The sequence below is a fragment of the Polypterus senegalus genome, chromosome 3, assembly GCF_016835505.1.
Source record: "Polypterus senegalus isolate Bchr_013 chromosome 3, ASM1683550v1, whole genome shotgun sequence".
In the NCBI taxonomy this organism is placed as follows: Eukaryota; Metazoa; Chordata; class Cladistia; order Polypteriformes; family Polypteridae; genus Polypterus; species Polypterus senegalus.
The window spans coordinates 180,921,020-180,941,142 of NC_053156.1; the positions used below are offsets into that span (position 1 = coordinate 180,921,020).

Consider the following 20,123-nt stretch of genomic DNA (forward strand, 5'->3'; position numbering starts at 1 on the left):
AGACTATCTGAATATGACAAATACTCCAGGTGGCTTAAGAAATTAATAGCTCTAGATGCAGACTGAAGGGAAGATGACTGTTCTATTGTTGAAGTGGTAAAGTTTCTTGTAGTTCTGGCACCTGCGCTCCTGTGCAGGTCAACTTCATGCTCTAGATGCAAGATCCTGTAGTGCTGTCTGGAAACAACTGATTTGATCTGAAATGCCATGTCAATTGCATTTGCGAATACATTGTCATCTGATGCCATTAGTAAACTTTAAGAAGTTATTACTTTTGGGAGCTGTGCAAGCAGTCACATTTTTACAAGTGTATCTCTCATGGTTTTTCTTTTTTATTCTGAAATTACTAGTCTTACATTAAATTAGAATTGATCTGGATTCTGACTTGTCACTGATAGTATCCACTAGAAATTGGATAAATGGATTTTAAAAGAATTTCAAATTTGCAGATGAGATGCAATGCATGCAAAACATCTACCAGCTTGTTATTACTACACTTCAAACAGCCTGTGAGTCTCAAAGAGGATCCACAGGATGCTTTATCTCTGGAATACCTGAAAGTGTAAGAGACACTGAGAAAATAAAAGTGGGGTATATTTAATAGTTGCATAATCAGCTACTTGCACTGTGATCGCAAGCACCTAAAAAATTCAGTTACACTTTACTGCAGGTGCTGCTTGTCCAAAGACAGAGAAGGAGACATTCCAACACAACAGTAAAGACAAGGCAAAAAAGTTTTAGAACTGGTCTACCATCTATTAAAATGGGAAATGTTTGATTGCTGTTAAATAAGATGGATAAACTGTCTGCTCTTAAAGCAGGTTATGTAGCATATGTACAGCAGGATGTACAGCATGTGCTGAAAAAATGCTGAGAGATGCTTACAGTGCTAAAATAGAAAACAAACTCAATTAGAATAACACAAAGGATGTTTGGAATGGAATTGGTATAATTATGGGAATTAAGTAATCCAGGGCTCAGGTGCTAGAAGGGGATGTGGACAAAGCTAACACTCTGAACCATTTTTTTTAAAGATTTTCCCTCCCACTACTACCTACTTCCAATGACCAGTCTCTCCATATCATAACTACTACATGAGCAACTCCTACCATATCAACTGGAATGGCCAGTGGCAAGTCCATCTCTGGCCATCAGTGTGGATGGTTCATAATTGAACACCAAGTAAGGAGACAACGGAGGAAGGTACACACAGGAAAAGCTGAAGGACCAGATGGAGTCAGTCCTTGAGTTACTAAGGCCTGTGCTGACCAACTTTGTGATGTCCTCTGTCACCAGTTCAGTCTGATCCTAAGGCTTCAGAAAGTGCCACCACTGGGGAAAACATCCTGCATTTTTCCTGTTCCAAAGAAGGCAGGTGCCTCTTCACCTAATGACTACAGAGAATGGCTTTTACATCTCACATTATGTATGAGACTGGTCCTGGATTATATGAGTCTTCTTGTGGTAGACAACATGGACCCACTTCAGTTTGCCTATTGGACAAAGACTGAAGTGGAGGATGCAATTATCTCTCTGCTTCACAAGGCTTATTCTCACCTTGACAAAGCTGGCAGCACTATGAGGATGTTATTTGATTTGTCCATCACCTTTTATTAAAATAAACAAAACAAAAGTCCAAAAGTGCAGTGTAAAATGTTCAATAAATGAATAAATACTCCATAAAAAAGGTGTTGTTGTGGAGGTTAAAATGAAAATAAATACTCCTTTAGAAATGAAGTTAAAACGCAGGACGCTGTCTTTAAAAACCCTGAACCCCGGTGCAGTCCTTTAAAACCTGCTCAAATCCTTGATTGAAAGAGCAGATCGTTGCAGCCAAGAAGGCACCTATCCCATAGTTCAGCCCACCTCCAGTGCTGCTTTTAGTTATCTGGCCTTCTAGCCCTCTGTGGTTACAGGCAGGGCACCACATCGAGCCTTCAACTCCCACTGCCAGGCTTGTGTTCCTGTGGTCCATGGCACCACTCGCAGAATGCCTCTCTCAGCTTCTCCTTCCCCTGCAGCTGTACTGCCTTTCTGGTGGCGAGTTGCTACAACTGAGCAGCATTGCAGCCACTCAGCCCCCAAGCACCGTTCACGCCCTCTGGCGTACTTCATCATGGCCGTCTACCTTCTCCACCTTCCTTGCACTTACTTCCGCCAGATCTCTGCTTCTTGCTTTCCCTATCTTCATGTTTTAACCTCTTTTCATTTTCTCTCAATCTTTTTCTTTCCTTCTTGATCAGCCTTTTTTCTTCCCCTCAATTCTTATGCCGGCTCATTCTTATAAGGCTCCGTGTGCACAGCGTCTCAATCAAGTACCGCAAGAAGCAATTGAGAAAGACTGCACCTGAACATGAAGTGTGTCTCACCCCAATTACTTTACCAACTCCCTGCAGCTGCGTGACCATGCACCCACAGAGAATGAGGCAGCCAATTGATTATCTATACTAATAAAAGGCAAAGCCCTCACTGACTCACTCACTCACTGACTGACTGACTCATCACTAATTCTCCAACTTCCCGTGTAGGTAGAAGGCTGAAATTTGGCAGGCTCATTCCTTACAGCTTACTTACAAAAGTTGGGCAGGTTTCATTTCGAAATTCTACGCGTGATGGTCATAACTGGAAGCTAATTTTCTCCATATAATGTAATGGAGTTGAGCTCGATGGCCGTGGGGGGGCGGAGTTTCGTGTGACATCATCATGCCTCCACGTAATCATGTGAACTGACTGTCAACGCATTACGTAGAAAACCAGGAAGAGCTCCAAAAAGCACTGAAGAAAACATGCATTATACAATTGAGAAGGCAGCGAAACAATAAGAAGCAAACGAGTGACTCATACTGTACAAGCATAATCATGCCTGCAGCTACTTCGGAAACACAGCACGGTGTAAACCTAAAGTTTAAATTAAGTTCATAGACAGGCTGCCGCTGGCATTTGTCATGCCCACGGCTAATGCAGGATACAAGTTTAATGAGAGGACGCAGGGTATAAACGACAGTTTTGATCACTTTCTAACTAAGTTCAAATTGCTGGTCAAAGGCTGTGCTTATGCAAATTCCGAGAGACTGTGTTTGTGGGGGGATTGACAGTTAAGGCGGGTGGAGGAGTGACATCATCATCTCCCCTCCCATTCACCTCATTTCGCTCTGAGCTGAGCTCCGCGGCTAACGCCATCTTCCGAAGCAACTTCATCACACTGCCACCAAATACTCACAGAAAAATCCACAAGTTAATACACACGCTGTCTCTAGAGTTTCTCCACACTCTATCCTCCAGGCACTACTTACAAAAGGTTACATTGACAATCGTGTTACGTTATTTTTTAAATGTTTCCTTTTCTTAGCACAACCACAGCTGAGAAGCTTCGATGCATGTGTTCCATAACGCGTTAAAAAATAATGCATTTAATCACACTTTGCATTACAAGCAAAGGGGAACTTTTGTCAATGCATGATTTCCTGGTACACGGATTACATTGATCAGCGGTTCCCGATTCATTTTACCCTCGCACCCCCTTGGTTTGAGAAGTATGAAAAAATATGAGGTTAACACATAAAAACAGATCACCAAGCTTTATGAATAATTGATTCGCCATCAATAATTAAAGCCATACTCAGTGTAATCCTCCTTCCATTTTATAATTTTTCCGCCACTAGCCATGATTAAATGAATGGTAAAAAAGTAAGAGCGAAGTCAGGGTGACTTATTTAGGCAGGCATATATATGAGCAATGACAATGACAATCATGTTACGTTATTATTAAAATGTTTCCTTTTCTTTTTCATTACTTCTTTAACACACTACTTCTCCGCTGCGAGGTGTGGGTATTTTGCATATTGTAAAAGTAAAGACAACACAGCATGAAGGGTTGGGGTTTCCGGCCCCGTATACTGTAGTAACGAAAATACTTTTTACAGAAAACAGGTCAGAATACAAACAAAACATTTGCTTATGCGCGCGACGTCTGTACACGCGTCGGCCCATTTTTTCTACAGGAGGAGCGGAAGTGGAGGAATGCTGGGAAGGAGGCGTGAGGGATGACGGGATCCGTGACGTCAGGGAAGATGGCGGAGGAAGGGCGGAAGTGGACGCGGTGCGGTCAGGTTATGGTGGCGGAGCGTCTTTTTTCCTGAAAGAGAAAGCAGAAAGGTTAGTACCCCGCCATTCCCTAGCGACAAACGTCCTTCGAAGTAATTTCGGGTCCGCCCGCGGCCTCCTACTCGCCCATGCGTGACACGACCCCCCCCTCAGCCCAAGACCATCCGGTCGGGCGGACCTAACCGAGAGGTCGTGGATGCGGGAGAGGGCATCGGCGTTGGCCTGAAGGCGCCGCGGCGATAAGTGACCGTGAACTTATAGGGCTGCAAGTCCAGGAACCACCTGGTGACCCGCGGATTCGACTCCTTGTGAAGGGACATCCACTGAAGCGCAGCGTGATCAGTCACCAGAGTGAATTCGCGACCCAACAGATAATACCGGAGATAAGTCACGGCCCACTTAATGGCCAGGGCTTCCCTCTCCACCGCCGCGTACCTGGTCTCTCGGTCCAACAATTTCCGGCTTAGGTACATCACGGGGTGTTCGACACCATCAACGCTTTGGCTCAACACGGCGCCGAGGCCTGTGTCCGAAGCGTCGGTCTGGAGGATAAAGGGTAGCCCAAAATCTGGGGTCCGCAATACCGGTGCCGACGTAAGGGCCTGTTTTAGGTCACTAAATGCGTGTTCTGCTCTGTCGTCCCATACCACATGCAGGGAGCGCCCTTCTTTGTCAAACTAGTCAAGGGTGCTGCCCTTTCGGAGAAACGGGCACGAACCGCGGTAGTACCCCGCTAGCCCCAAGAAAGCTTGCACCTGTCTCTTGGTATTCGGACGGGGCCATTCCAGGATGTCTTTGACTTTGGAACACTGGGGCCTCACCTGTCCTCGTCCCACAAGGTTGCCTAAATACTTGGCCTCCTTTAAGCCAAAAAAACACTTACGGGGGTTAATACGGAGGCCGGCTTTAGCCAGTGTCGCGAGGACAGCCGAGAGCTGCAACAGATGTTCCTCCCAGGTGCCGGAATAGATGACGACGTCATCCAGGTAGGCGGCACTATAGGACCGGTGGGGCTTCAGCACTCTATCCACCAGGCGTTGAAAGGTCGCAGGGGCCCCGTGCAGCCCAAATGGGAGGACCTTGTATTGCCAGTGTCCGCTAGGGGTGCTAAAGGCAGTTTTTTCTTTTGCAGAAGCCGTTAAGGGAATTTGCCAATACCCTTTTGTCATATCAAGAGTAGTCAGATATCGAGCCGCACCCAGCCGCTCGAGGAGGTCGTCAATGCGGGGCATAGGGTAGGCATCGAACTTGGAGACCTGGTTCAGACGTCTAAAGTCGTTACAGAATCTCCAAGACCCGTCCGGCTTAGGAACGAGGACAATTGGGCTGGACCAGGGACTGTGGCTCTCCTCGATGATGTCCGAGTCCAGCATCCGCTGTACCTCCAGTTCCACCTCGGCGTTTGCCTCCGGAGTCTGTATGGCCTCTCCGGATGACTACTCCGGGCTCTGTGACTATATCGTGGGCAATCAGCGCAGTCCAGCCTGGGGACTCGCTCACCACCTCGGGATGGCGAAGATGGCCTGGGTAATCTCCTGCCGTTGTATGGGCGTTAGCTTGTCGCCGAGGTTAAGGGCAACCGTGCTAGCGAACAGGGAGAGGGATCTATGTGTTTTGGGAGTTTCCTCCCGCTCCTTCCATGGCTTTAACAAATTAACATGATAGATCCTCTCGCTCGGTCGACGATTAGGTTGCTTGACTAAATAGTCGACGAGCCCCTTTCTTTCCTTAACCTCGTATGGCCCCAGCCAGTGAGCTAGTAACTTGGAGTGTGAGGTGGGAACGAGTACCATAACTCGATCCCCGGGTGGAACTCCCGGAGGACGGAGTTGCGGTTATAGCATCGGGCCTTCGCTGCCTGCGCACGAGTCACGTGGTCTTTGAGGAGAGGCCTGATTTTGGTGAGCCTGTCGCGCAGTTGCGCTACATATTCCAGTATGTTAGAGGAGGGAAGGGCCTCGGCCTCCCAACCTTCTTTAGGATATCCAACAGTCCCGGGGTTGTCGCCCATATAACAGTTCAAAAGGGGAGAAGCCCGTAGAGGCCTGGGGTACCTCCCGGTAGGCAAAAAGCACGAGGGGAAGGAGTTGGTCCCAATTCCTGCCATCAGCGTTGACTACCTTGCGAAGCATCTGTTTAAGCGTCTGGTTAAAACGTTCTACCAGACCGTCTGTTTGGGGGTGGTAGACAGACGTCTTTAGGTGCTTTATTCTCAGTAATCTGGCAACCTCCCTGAACGTTTCTGAGGTGAAGGGGGTACCCTGGTCCGTGAGGACTTCTTTAGGGATACCCACTCGCGAGAAGAGGTTGACAAGTTCCCTTGCGATGTTTTTGGTGGTAGCGGAGCGCAGGGGAACCGCCTCTGGGTATCGGGTCGCATAATCAACCATGACCAATATATACTTGTGGCCATGGTTGGAGGGCTCCAGAGGTCCTACTAAGTCGACCCCTATCCGGTCAAAGGAACATCTATCAGGGGTATCGGGACGAGAGGAGCACGGTCCCTCCTAGGAATCTGGCGAATCTGGCAGTCCGGACAGGACTGACAGAAGCGCCGGACCTCCTCGTTGATCCCGGGCCAGTAAAACCGGAGCTTGATCCTCTCCAGTGTTTTCTCGGCCCCGAGGTGGGCGCCTAAGAGGTGTGCGTGAGCCAGTTCGCATACCTCCCGCCGGAAGGTACGCGGAACTAGCAGCAGCTTCCGCACCTCGCCCTCGTGAGTTGCCACCCGATACACCAGATCATTTTCCAAGACAAAGAAGGGGCCACGTGGTATGGAACCGTCCGCTTGTGAGCTGCCTGGCAGAACAATCGCATTCCTGGCAAAGCGCAGGGAATCATCATTCCATTGTTCCCTCTTAAATGAGGCAGGCGTGGAGCGAAACTGGTGGTCCAGGCCGTCCAGGGGATCTAACGAAGGACTGGGGGGTTGCGCTCCTTGACTTGACCAGTCTTGTCCCAGGATCACTGGAAAGGGGGGTTCGGGCAACACCGCGACCATCAGTTTGGACAAATCCCCCCTCCAGGAAAGATAGCATGCTGCGGAACGGTAAGCCCTGGTCTCTCCGTGTACACAAGTGACCCGTACATGTTTGTTTAGCCACTGTCGCGGTAAGACATAACGGCGAGCGACAATGGTTATGTTGCTGCCGGAGTCGAAGGAGCCACCACCGAGTGCCGTTTACTAACACCACTCCGTGTTCGGACTTGCCAAGGGTGCGGCGGAGTACAGTACCTTTCCGCCGAGGTCCAGGTGCAGTCCATCGGCTCCATGGGGGTGTTCAGCGGGCAGGACGGTAGCAGGTGGCCGGTCTCCCCACACTTGTAACAGCGCGGAGAGGCCGGCTTTTCTCGGGCTCTGGGAGGTGCTTCTGCAGCGCGTCAAGAGGGCTCGGGGGTGGCCGCCCGTCCCGGCCGGTTCCCACGAGCTAGCCGTTGCCCCCCCGGCTCGGAAGACCGCGAGCTGGCGCTCTAGGACTTCCAGGAGTCCTGGCATATCCGTATAGGGGTGGCGCCGAACCTGCTGGGCGAGGGGGCCGGGCAGTGCGTTGACCAGGCCCTCACAGGCCACTTGTTCAACGACCTTCCGGGCTTGGGGGCCCTCGGGCCGTAGCCACCGGCCCATTTTGCCCCAGAAGTCGAAGGCCTGTGCTCGGGCCGGCTTCTCGGGGTCAAACTGCCAGCCCCGCCATTCACTCGCCTGCTGGCTCGGCGTAATGCCGTAGCGCCAGGATCTCCCGTTTCAGGAGCTTATAGTCCGCGGCCTCCTCCTCAGGGAGGTCATAATAGGCCCGCTGCGCTGGCTCCTTTAGGTAGGGCGCCAGAAGGGGCGCCCACTGGACCGCTGCCACTCGTTCGGGTGGCCGTCCTCTCAAAGATCCCCAGGTATGACTCGATGTCGTCCGCCTCCGTCATCGGTACAAGGGACGGAGGTTTCGGACGAGGCGGTTCGGCCCTTACCCTCTCGGCATCCGCGAGTTTCGCCTTCGCGGCCTCCAGCTCCCGGGTAGTAGTAGCCTGTGCTTGCTGCAGGGACTGGATCTGGGCATTCATGCCCTGCAGCACGGTGTTGAGGTCCTGCCTTCCAGTCATTCTTGTCATTTCTTCAGTGCAGTTATCCTGCCGACTACGCCACTGTAAAAGTAAAGACAACACAGCATGAAGGGTTGGGGTTTCCGGCCCCGTATACTGTAGTAACGAAAATACTTTTTTTTACAGAAAACAGGTCAGAATACAAACAAAACATTTGCTTATGCGCCGACGTCTGTACACGCGTCGGCGGCCATTTTATACAGGAGGAGCCGGAAGTGGAGGAATGCTGGGAAGGAGGCGTGAGGGATGACGGGATCCGTGACGTCAGGGAAGATGGCGGAGGAAGGGCGGAAGTGGGCGCGTGCGGTCAGGTTATGGCGGCGGGCGTCTTTTTCCTGAAAGAGAAAGCAGAAAGGTTAGTCCCCCGCCATTCCCTAGCGACAAACGTCCTTCGAAGTAATTTCGGTCCGCCAGCGACCTCCTACTAAGCCATATGCGTGACAATATATATATATATATATATATATATATATATATATATATATATATATATATATATGAATGACCTTCAAAGAGCGCTGAGACTTTTGATATCGTGAACGTGTCTGCAAAAACTGGGGTCTCCTGCCCAGCAAAAGTCGAGCAGCCGGCGCACACGCATAGCTGTGCTGGGATTTGAGACGCTGACTGTGCTTCTGCCTTAAGTCAAAGTGAGCACTTTTGATTTTTTTCATCCTCCCCCTGCGCTATAGCCCAGACAAGTGCAAATATGGGACCCCTTTTCTACACCGCGGCAAACTAATAATAAGGCGCTTCGTGACTTTCTTTGCACGATCACGATTATGAGGACGTCAGCTCAGATTATGAAGACACGCACAGGAGTGGAGGACTGACAGTGCCATCACAGCCGATTAATGGCAGAGACGTCTCACCAGTCTACACAAGACCCACCGCGACTGTCCCCAAAAGGCTCTCATATCATCAGCGAACACATCTCTCTATACTATATAAAAGAAAAAGGCAACTTTCCTTTTTTTACACCTTTTTTCCTTTTATCCCAAACCAAAGCCTTTCTCTCTTAACACTGCAGAAGACACAAAACTAATTTTCTTTAATTGCTGGTAATGCCAGTAAGGCACATTACCACAGGCAGAAATTTGGACGTTCACATAGAAAATGTAATTTCTATACCACAGCCGTCGTGTAGCGCCTTTCAAAAGGGATCTACTACCGAGAGATGATCCATATACATTTTAGCTGCTGTTAGTACTACTTACCTGTTGTGTTACACAGTCTTTAAAATGTAGTTTGCCCGCAAACACTCCAGTAGTGCTCAATGTACCTGTACTTCTTAAAATGTTAATGTTTTACTGTTTAATAACTTAGACTATATTTTATTATTTTTCCCCTTGCACATATATATACCTGTGTGTGTGTGTGTGTGTGTGTGTGTGTGTGTGTGTGCGTATGTATGTATGTTTGTATATATATATATATATATATATATATATATATGTGTGTGTGTGTGTATATGTAGATATGTATATAGATATTCTACCTACACGGGAAGTTGGAGAATTAGTGATGAGTCAGTGAGTGAGTGAGTGAGTGAGGGCTTTGCCTTTTATTAGTATAGATATATGCCAGCAACACTCATGACAATGACAACACAATTACATTGACAATCATGTTACGTTATTTTCAAAATGTTTCCTTTTCTTTTTCATAACTTCTTTAACACACTACTTTCTCCGCTGCGAAGTGCGGGGATTCTGCTAGTTTATTCATTAAAAGACAACTTTTTACTGAGCTGCAGACCCACTATACCACATATCTTCTCTCTGGTGGCCCAGGTCCGTGGCTTGTCCCGGTCACTGCACTAAAATAACAATAAATAAAGCACTAAAACCCAAGCCCCCTTTGTAAAAACAGGACATTAAAAGCAGCAACTTTAAAAAGACAATTAAACCATCAATAAATAAATGTCCATTAAAAAGTTCAGTCCTTAAAATAACCTCTTCTGGCTTGAGTTCCGTGGGTTCTTTAAAATGTCAGGCACCAATCCTACTTGCTGCTCTGTCTCCAGGTCTTTGGTTCCCATCACCAACTCATCCCACCGCTGCCACCATTTGTGATGGTTCAGGTTGGCTCCATGCTCCCATTCATGTCTGGGAGCCTCTTGAACCTGACACCATCAATAATGTAACTGGATGAGCTTGGCAGATGAGGTCAAAACGCACACAAAGCAAGGGGATGGTGAAAAAGTGCTCAGTACTGTTTTAAAAATAAATTAAAACAATGGTGTCCAAAAATTGTGCAGTGCATCAAATGTCCAATAAATGAATAATCCATAAAAACAGGTGAGATGTGTAGGTTAAAAATCAGTCAAATAAATATTCATCTCTCTATTATAAAAAAAAAAATCTGGAGAGAAACACTAGGGAGACGAGACATGATTTTCACGTGAAGATCATGGAAGACACTTAAAAGACCTGCAAGACGAAAGAGATTGGCCATGGAGCATCTCGCTGGGACCTTAAACATGAGACTTTGTGCCAAGAGATTGACCCAGGACCATCTCACGATGACGTAGAACATGAGATTCTTACAAAACACGCCCTACTTGCAACCAATATCAAATAAGACCACGGGCAGCAAAACACTCAGTCGTGCAAAGACTTTGAGCACACGCAGATCCAGGGCTCTCAGCGCATATAAAGCGTATAAGGACAATATGTTATAAATGAAACATAGACGACTAAGCGAAGAAGAAAGACCAATGCAAAGAAAATAGACTCAAAAGCGTTGGAGAGAAAAAAAATGGAAAAAAGAAAATGAATAATCTAGGTGCAAATTCAGAAAATAAGGAAAGTAATAATCAGCCCGGAACAAGTGGAACTGAAAAAAAAGCACGTTCAATCGGGCTCAGAATTAAAAGACAGAGTAAAAGACAAAGTAGAACTTCATAAAGATGTTCACAAACGTTGGCGCGATACACATGTGGAGAAAGTTAAAGAATATGAAAGTAGGAAAATTAGAAAGCATAAAATAAGAAAGTAAAGATTGAAGTAGTGCAAGCAAATGGAAATTATTACTCGAAAAGGGAAAATAATCACCACGGACCAGGTGTCATTGAAAAAAAAGCAGGACAAAGCGAGGTCAGAAATAAGACAGTAGAAAACAAAGTAAAATGTCATAAAGAGGTTAAAAAACAAGGGGGCCAAACACATGCAGAGCAGGTTAGAGATAATACTTTGTAAATACTGGAATTCAAAAGACTCGTAGAAACACATGCACAGCAAGATACAGAATATGAAAGCAGAAAAAAATGACAGTGTCAAAGCAAAGAAAGTAAACATCGCATTAGTGCAAACAAAGAGAAATTATTACTCGGAAAAATAACGAAAAGGCAAATAGAGATCGAATATACAGTATGGATAAAGGTGATATGTCAGAAGTATGTAAATATTGTAAGGCTTTGAACTTTAAGTCAGAGAATTTCAAAAATAGGATTTTCCTCACATGCATTTATTGGTTACTTTGCAAAAAAAATTATTAACTGCTGATAATGTAAATCGTTTTGTCTGTGCTGAAATTGTAAACAGAGAAACCTATTCTGAATTATGGTACAAAGTCATTAAACACATTTCTCACTGACCTCATTTTAAAGATTCAGCATATTGGGACTCGAAAGATTCCAAATATTGTTTTTACAGAAATAAAAGTGAAACTAATGAAATAGCAACAATTCAAAGAAAAAAAAAATCTTAAAAGTGTGTAAACCAAAAACAGGGGTTGGCGAGCAAAATCAGCAGGGGGCAAAGCCCCCTAGTCTAAAATAAGATTAAAACACAGGCAGGGAGGTTCTTTAAAAACAATGAACCCTTGTGCTGTCCTTAAAACACAGCTACAGCTACCAGATTACTCAGTTGGAGTGGCCATTAGCCCCCCGACTGCCATTCACACACTTCCTCCCAGTTGTCTTCCTTCTATGTCTTTCTTGGGCTCACACCGGATCTCACTCTCGCTCCTGCCTTTTCTCTCTCTTTCTCCCTTTAACCTCTGTCTTTTTTCCCCAATCTCTTTTTTGATTCTTTTTTTCCTTTTCCTTTTTTTTCCTTCCTGCACTTACGCTTCCCTTTTAAAGTGTGGACTGGGCACAGCTGCAGCAATCAGCAGCTCCCAGTGTTAATTAGGGTCACGGGTGATACTGCATTGTGCACAGTATCTGTGCATTTCTCTCGCCCTGCTACCACATCCCAACCTGAAGATGCGAGTCTGGTGATGGTGAGAAGCTCTCTGTTATTTTGTTTACTTAAAACTACATATTTTGTAATTAATAGCAGAATGTAACATCAAAACACTCATTTCCAGGGAAGATAATTATACAGTGGTGTGAAAAAACTATTTGCCCCCTTCCTGATTTCTTATTCTTTTGCATGTTTGTCACACAAAATGTTTCTGATCATCAAACACATTTAACCATTAGTCAAATATAACACAAGTAAACACAAAATGCAGTTTTAAATGATGGTTTTATTATTTAGGGAGAAAAAAAAATCCAAACCTACATGGCCCTGTGTGAAAAAGTAATTGCCACACCTGTTTCAATCAAGAAATCACTTAAATAGGAGCTGCCTGACACAGAGAAGTAGACCAAAAGCACCTCAAAAGCTAGACATCATGCCAAGATCCAAAGAAATTCAGAAACAAATGAGAACAGAAGTAATTGAGATCTATCAGTCTGGTAAAGGTTATAAAGCCATTTCTAAAGCTTTGGGACTCCAGTGAACCACAGTGAGAGCCATTATCCACAAATGGCAAAAACATGGAACAGTGGTGAACCTTCTCAGGAGTGGCCGGCTGACCAAAATTACCCCAAGAGCGCAGAGACGACTCATCCGAGAAGTCACAAAAGACCCCAGGACAACGTCTAAAGAACTGCAGGCCACACTTGCCTCAATTAAGGTCAGTGTTCACGACTCCACCATAAGAAAGAGACTGGGCAAAAACGGCCTGCATGGCAGATTTCCAAGACGCAAACCACTGTTAAGCAAAAAGAACATTAGGGCTCGTCTCAATTTTGCTAAGAAACATCTCAATGATTGCCAAGACTTTTGGGAAAATACCTTGTGGACTGATGAGACAAAAGGTGAACGTTTTGGAAGGCAAATGTCCCGTTACATCTGGCGTAAAAGGAACACAGCATTTCAGAAAAAGAACATCATACCAACACTAAAATATGGTGGTGGTAGTGTGATGATCTGGGGTTGTTTTGCTGCTTCAGGACCTGGAAGGCTTGCTGTGATAGATGGAACCATGAATTCTACTGTCTACCAAAAATCCTGAAGGAGAATGTCCGGCCATCTGTTCGTCAAGTCAAGCTGAAGCGATCTTGGGTGCTGCAACAGAACAATGACCCGAAACACACCAGCAAATCCACCTCTGAATGGCTGAAGAAAAACAAAATGAAGACTTTGGAGGGGCCTAGTCAAAGTCCTGACCTGAATCCAATTGAGATGCTATGGCATGACCTTAAAAAGGCGGTTCATGCTAGAAAACCCTCAAATAAAGCCGAATTACAACAATTCTGCAAAGATGAGTGGCCAAAATTCCTCCAGAGCTGTAAAAGTCTCATTGCAAGTTATCGCAAACGCTTGATTGCAGTTATTGCTGCTAAGGGTGGCCCAACCAGTTATTAGGTTCAGGGGGCAATTACTTTTTCACACAGGGCCATGTAGGTTTGGATTTTTTTCTCCCTAAATAATAAAAACATCATTTAAAACTGCATTTTGTGTTTACTGATGATCAGAAACATTTTGTGTGATAAACATGCAAAAGAATAAGAAATCAGGAAGGGGGCAAATAGTTTTTCACACCACTGTATATGTCCTGCACACAAGCTTTGGTACATTCACTCTCTTTTAATAGGCTTGAAAAAACTTAGACCAATATTTTGTCTGGCTTGGAAATAATTGTTGAGACAGCAGAGTCATATTTGTATGACAGACAAGATGCTGAAAGTGCAGATACTGTACAGCTGATTAAACTAGAATGAGCATGCCAAGAAATAATCCTATGCTGAAATAAATGCACAAAGAACCATCTTTGGCCGCTTTAAAAAATGTAATTAACAAACATGCAGATGGCACTGAACGTAAATACTTTGTAATGAGAAGAAACACTTTGTACCAGCACATTTTAAATTAGAAGATGAGATCATATGTATAACACTTTATAATTTGTTCTCCAAAAACACTTTACATACAAGAAGTCTTATTTCTATGAACCAAACAAACATTTACCCAAGGTTTTTAATTATTAAGTATTATGTGATTTGAAAATTTGGATGGTACTTAATAATAATAATCTCCATGCAATTATTATTATTATTATTATTATTATTATTATTATTATGATGATGATGATGATGATGATGATGATGTATTTATTTGGTTGATGCCTTTATCCAAAGCAACTTACAACATTTGAGATATATTGAGATTGGTTAAACTGTTTTATTTTGGAGTGTTTTTTCTTTTTAATGACAATAATACACTGAATGTACCGTTATCTTTTCTGTTGATTGGAATATATTAAAATGTATTCAAATGTTGTGAAAAATAACCCTAAATGATAAAAGGAATTGTTCCCTTAGGACTCACCAGTCTTGAGGTGGGGAACCCTGCTGTTCATGTCGGGATGCTCCACCACTGGTGTAAATAAATGTCCATCTTGGATTTTATTTGTAACAATGACTCAATACTATTCTTTATTTACAGAGTACTTTAAATATCAGAGGAATCAGTTTCGTAGATGGGCAACATTAGTTGTAGAACTATACTATAGGCATTTTGTATTGGGTAATATCTATGGTTCTACTTACAATTCTTTAACTACAAAGTTGTATGAGGAAATAGAAAATAAAGATATAAAGGTTTCAGGAATGTTTGTTCATGCAAAGATAATGTTAGGATAGGATTTTATATCCCAACTAACAGTAAAGGTTATTGGCCAACAGGGTAGAAAAACAGCATCAAATGAGGTTCAAAATGTCTGCTGTAGTTTGGATTTAAGCAACAGTTGGAGATATATTAATCCTACTACGCAGATGTATACATGACAAAATACGCATTTAACTACTCTTTGAGAATAGATTTTTGATTGGTTTTCAGAACATTAATGATTCTATTACCAAAAATTATAATGAACCTGTGTGTTAACAGACCATAAAGCAATTGATATTTATTTATAAGTATAATTTACTCTTTATACACAAGTATTAAAATCAATTGAAGTTATTGGTAGGTAAACAAAACTTTATTAGACAATAAGACCTTCAAATATGAAGTTATTCAGATAACTGAGAATCATTGGGAACAAGCATCTCTCTCTCTATACATACTTACATACACACACACACACACACACACACACACACATACATATATATCTATATATATAATTCAGTAATGCAAGACAACCATGGAAAGCACGCTGGAAGGGGCATGGGTTCACTAAGCCGCCAACAAGTGAGACACCTATGGCGCAGACAGGAAGGAGCCACGCCCACCAACTCCAAGACCATTGGATACGACGACAACTCACAGTGCCACGCCCACCAACTCAGACGCGACGACACAGAAAAACTGGCATCATTTATATTCGTCTGTCGTAGAGGTCACATGCAGCTCCGACCCACGTTGACTGTTCATAGAGGCATGTTTCTCGTGGAGGTGAATCGCCATATGCAGCGTGTAAAACTGTTTGTGAGGGGTATCCCATAGGTTCCTTAAAACATTCATTTACAACTGAGGTTAAAACGCAATGAAGTGAGCAGTCTTTAAAAAATGAGTTTTCGGTTACGACGCACGACCGCGTGCACCATTGCAAACTGTTTTACACGCTACATACAGCAATTCGCATCCGCAACAAACATGCGTCTTCTTAGATGCTCCTGCACTTTGTACACACCCCCCTCCCACCTCGCTACCACCGTGGTCGGGTGTCTTGGTGGATTATATATAGAAAGGCAGCCAAAACCGCACAGAGCAATGAAAAGTCTACATGAATCACAGGTGTATCTGGACTGTGCAAAGACGACAACGACTCGAGTGATGAGTTGGAGGTGGGCACATGAGCAGGCAGTGTATACTGAACGAGAAATCAGCAGACTAGCATGACGGAGGGAGCGGAGTGGATGTCCTTTTCCTCTCCTCCTGTTCCACCCTTCGCGCCTGAGCACCGCACGGACGATTGTGTGTTGGTTCGTTCCGTGCATTGGTTAAAACCCAATGAAGGAGGCAGTTCTTAACAACCAATAAGCCCTGTGCCTCTGTTTCATTACCATCTCACTTGCTTCACCAATGCAGGCCCTGCAACAGTCGAGACGCTCTCTCGGCAACTGACCTTCTCTGTGCCTGATCGGTTCACGCAGAGGCACCACATGACCAGGCAGTGTGTATGCTTCGAGAACGAGAGTGGATGCGACAGGCCTATCTAAGAAGAGGCATGTTTGTCACGGATGTAAATCGCTGTATGCAGCGTGTAAAACAATTTGTCGCAAATGTGAATTTCTGTATGCGGCGTGTAAAACGCTGTATTGCATGTTGCCCTCTCCAGAGTTGCATCCTTTCATTCACCTACAGTCATATACACAATGAAGTGAGCAGTCTTTAAAAACCGAGTTTTCGATTACAAAGCACGACCGCGTGCACCATAGCAAACTGTTTTACACGCTACATACAGCAATTCGCATCCGCAACAAACATGCGTCTTCTTAGATGGTCCTGCACTGTACACACCCCTCTCCCACCTCGCTGCTACCATGGTCAGGTGTCTTGGTGGATTATATATAGAAAGGCAGCCAAAACCACACAGAGCAATGAAAAATCTACGTGAGTCACAGATGCATCTGGACTGTACAAAGACGACAACGACTCGAGTGACAAGTTGGAGGTGGGCACATGAGCAGGCAGTACATACTGGACGAGAAATCAGCAGACTAGCATGACGGAGGGAGTGAGTGGACGTCCTTCTTCTCTCCTCCCGTTCCACCATCCGCGCCTGAGCGCCGCACAGACGATTGTGTGTTGGTTCGTTCCGTGAATTGTTACAATGTTGCTTTTCTTGCTGATTTATTACATTACAGATTTTTCAAATGTTAATTTTCTCCCTGTGCTTAAAAATGATTTAAAAACTCGCATAATTATGCGGTGTATGGTATGCCACGGGTTGGCTAGTATAAATATATATATTGTAGTGGATGGCTGGCTTCAAGTTCCGGTCCTTACCCCCAGGCCATGATCGTGCCCCGAGTTCCAGCAGGGCCTCATGGACTATGTAGTGCTTATACACAGCCCTGCTGGATACCTTGGGGGCCACCAGGAGTCGCTGTAGGGGGGCTCGTGGGCTCTTATGTGCCCTATAACCCACTGGATAAAAGTCACAAGTCTTCTTTAGTGACGTACTCCCGGGTTGAAGAAAAGGACTGTTTACCCTGACCCGGAAGGAATAAGGAACTGTGGACTGATTGGGCAGGAACACCTCCGGGTCAGGGTGTATAAAAGGATTGTGGGAAAGTCCTGAGACTGAGCTGGGAGGTAGAGGGGTGAAGTGTCTGGGCGAGGAGGAGAGAGTATTATTGTTGCGTTTATTTAGTTTATGAGTAGTGTGGAGGGTGCTTTGTGCACGTTAGTGTTATTAAATAAAGACGTCTTGGACTTTTATCCAGTGTCTGGAGTGGTACCTGAGGGTTCAAGAGGTGGACAAGAGCCTCACTGTCTCTCTATATATTATATCCACTATATATATATATATATATATATATATATATATATATATACTGTATATAGTGGAAGCTGGCCTGAACACAGACTGGTAGACATTTTTTAAGCACCACACACACATTTATTTTACAAGTACTATTTACAATAAAGTGAACACACAACCCCAAAACTCCCCCAAAGTCCAGGCCTTTTATCCAATGCCTTCTTCAGGCTTTTAGGCCGCCTCCACTCCTTTCCACCAAGATCTTGCCCTCTGCACTCCCGACTCCAGCCAACGAATGGAGGGAGGTGGCCTCTTTTATCCCTGCCCGGACGTGCTCCACGTGCCTCCTGATAATCATCCACTGGCACTCCCCAGTGTGGCGGAAGTACCGGCTTCCAAGTTCAGTTCCTGTAGTCCCCAAAGCCACCAGGGCGGTCGCCCCCACGTGGTCTGGGGGTGGCATAAGCCCTCCTCAGGTCCTCCTGGGAGTCCCGGCTGGGTACCACCCCCAGCCTCCTGTGACAATACACACACACACACACACACACACACACACACACACATATATATATATATATCTATACTAATAAAAGGCAAAGCCCTCACTGAGTGACACACAGACTGACTCATCACTAATTCTCCAACTTCCCGTGTAGGTAGAAGGCTGAAATTTAGGTTAAATCTTAATCAAGCCATACCTTTAACAAATTAAACCTTTCCCCACAATCGACGGTGGAAATAAACACAAAAGCAAAACAGATACTGTATGTAAACTTAAACTGATAAAATGTATTAAATGAAACAGAAAAGCTAAATAAATTATAAATATCCCTCCACCAAAGAAACACTGTGACAAATCCCTGGATGAATATAACTACCCCTCCCTTGCACTTGTAACATATAACAAACAACACAAATACCAAAAAAGAATGAATGAAATACGGAAATGAACGGTCGTGAACTTGAGTCCGAGTAACAATTGTCCTGAATGACTGGTTAACCAATATATGAAGTGTTTGTAATTCCCGGAAAAAATGGAACAGCCTCACCGTGTATCCTCGGCGATGGTGGAAAATGATCCGACCCCGGGGTCTCTCGATGATGAGGGTGTTGGAGTGAGTCCGGCGGAATGAAAAACAAACTGGATGGAAATGCGCGATGTGAAATACAGCAGGTACAGGTGGTTCGTGGTCGTATATCGAAAATCTCCTTCTCTCTCTCTCTCTTCCTCTTCTCTTGATTGTTTTTATAGTCCTGTGACGAATGTAATTGATTAATTGAAAACCGGTGTTTTCCAGGTTTGGGGCTGCGATCTCCTTCCATCATCCGTCCCCCTTTACGGGGACGGCATTCACTGACATACACAAACAGTAAACGGGATGATGGAAACAAGACGCACGTGGTACGAACACAAACACTATTACTACTATGTAGCCCCGATACAAGATGTCATCTGGATATTGATTATAAGCACACTTTTCTGGATTGCATTTCTTATTGACATATTTGTCGTCATCTCCTGACTCACCAATATAAGAAAAACCCCACATATGGTACACCATTTAAATCTTCCTGGTGTCTAGTTATGAAAGACATAAAAACTTTTGGAGTCCCCTAGTATTTTTGGCCATCTCAAAAACTTATTATTAGGCCATTTAGACCATATTTTGTGTAGGAAAATATACCCTTATGATAAAGAGCAAACTGATAGGTGTTTTCACCAAAAATAAGAAAGACCTGAAGTTTTTTATGCTTTTTTATTTTTATTTTATTGATTTTACTAAAATCAAATAAAATTCCATACAAATAAATAATTTACAAAAAAAAAAAAAAAACTATGAAACAAATCATCCCCCATCCCTGAGAAAGAGAACTAGGCCAGCAGTGTAAAACTTTATGCTAGTAAAAATAAGTAAATAGATAATTTAATACGGGTGGCACAGTGGCACAGTGGTAGCGCTGCTGCCTCGCACTTAGGAGACCCAGGTTTGCTTCCTGGGTCCTCCCCGCATGGAGTTTGCATGTTCTCCCCGTGTCTGCGTGGGTTTCCTCCGGGTGCTCCGGTTTCCTCCCACAGTCCAAAGACATGCAGGTTAGGTGCATTTGCGATCCTAAATTGTCCCGTGTGTGTGCCCTGCGGTGGGCTGGTGCCTTGCCTGGAGTTTGTTTCCTGCCTTGCACCCTGTGTTAGCTCCAGCAGACCCCCGTGACCCTGT

At 44.7% G+C, this 20,123-nt stretch overlaps 1 protein-coding gene across 1 annotated transcript in view; it reads right to left on the reverse strand.

The window, feature by feature from the left end:
- Positions 1-20,123, reverse strand: part of LOC120526841 (protein cornichon homolog 3) — a 201,575-nt gene that overhangs the window by 50,134 nt on the left and 131,318 nt on the right. The gene's annotated exons all lie outside the window — the stretch shown is intronic.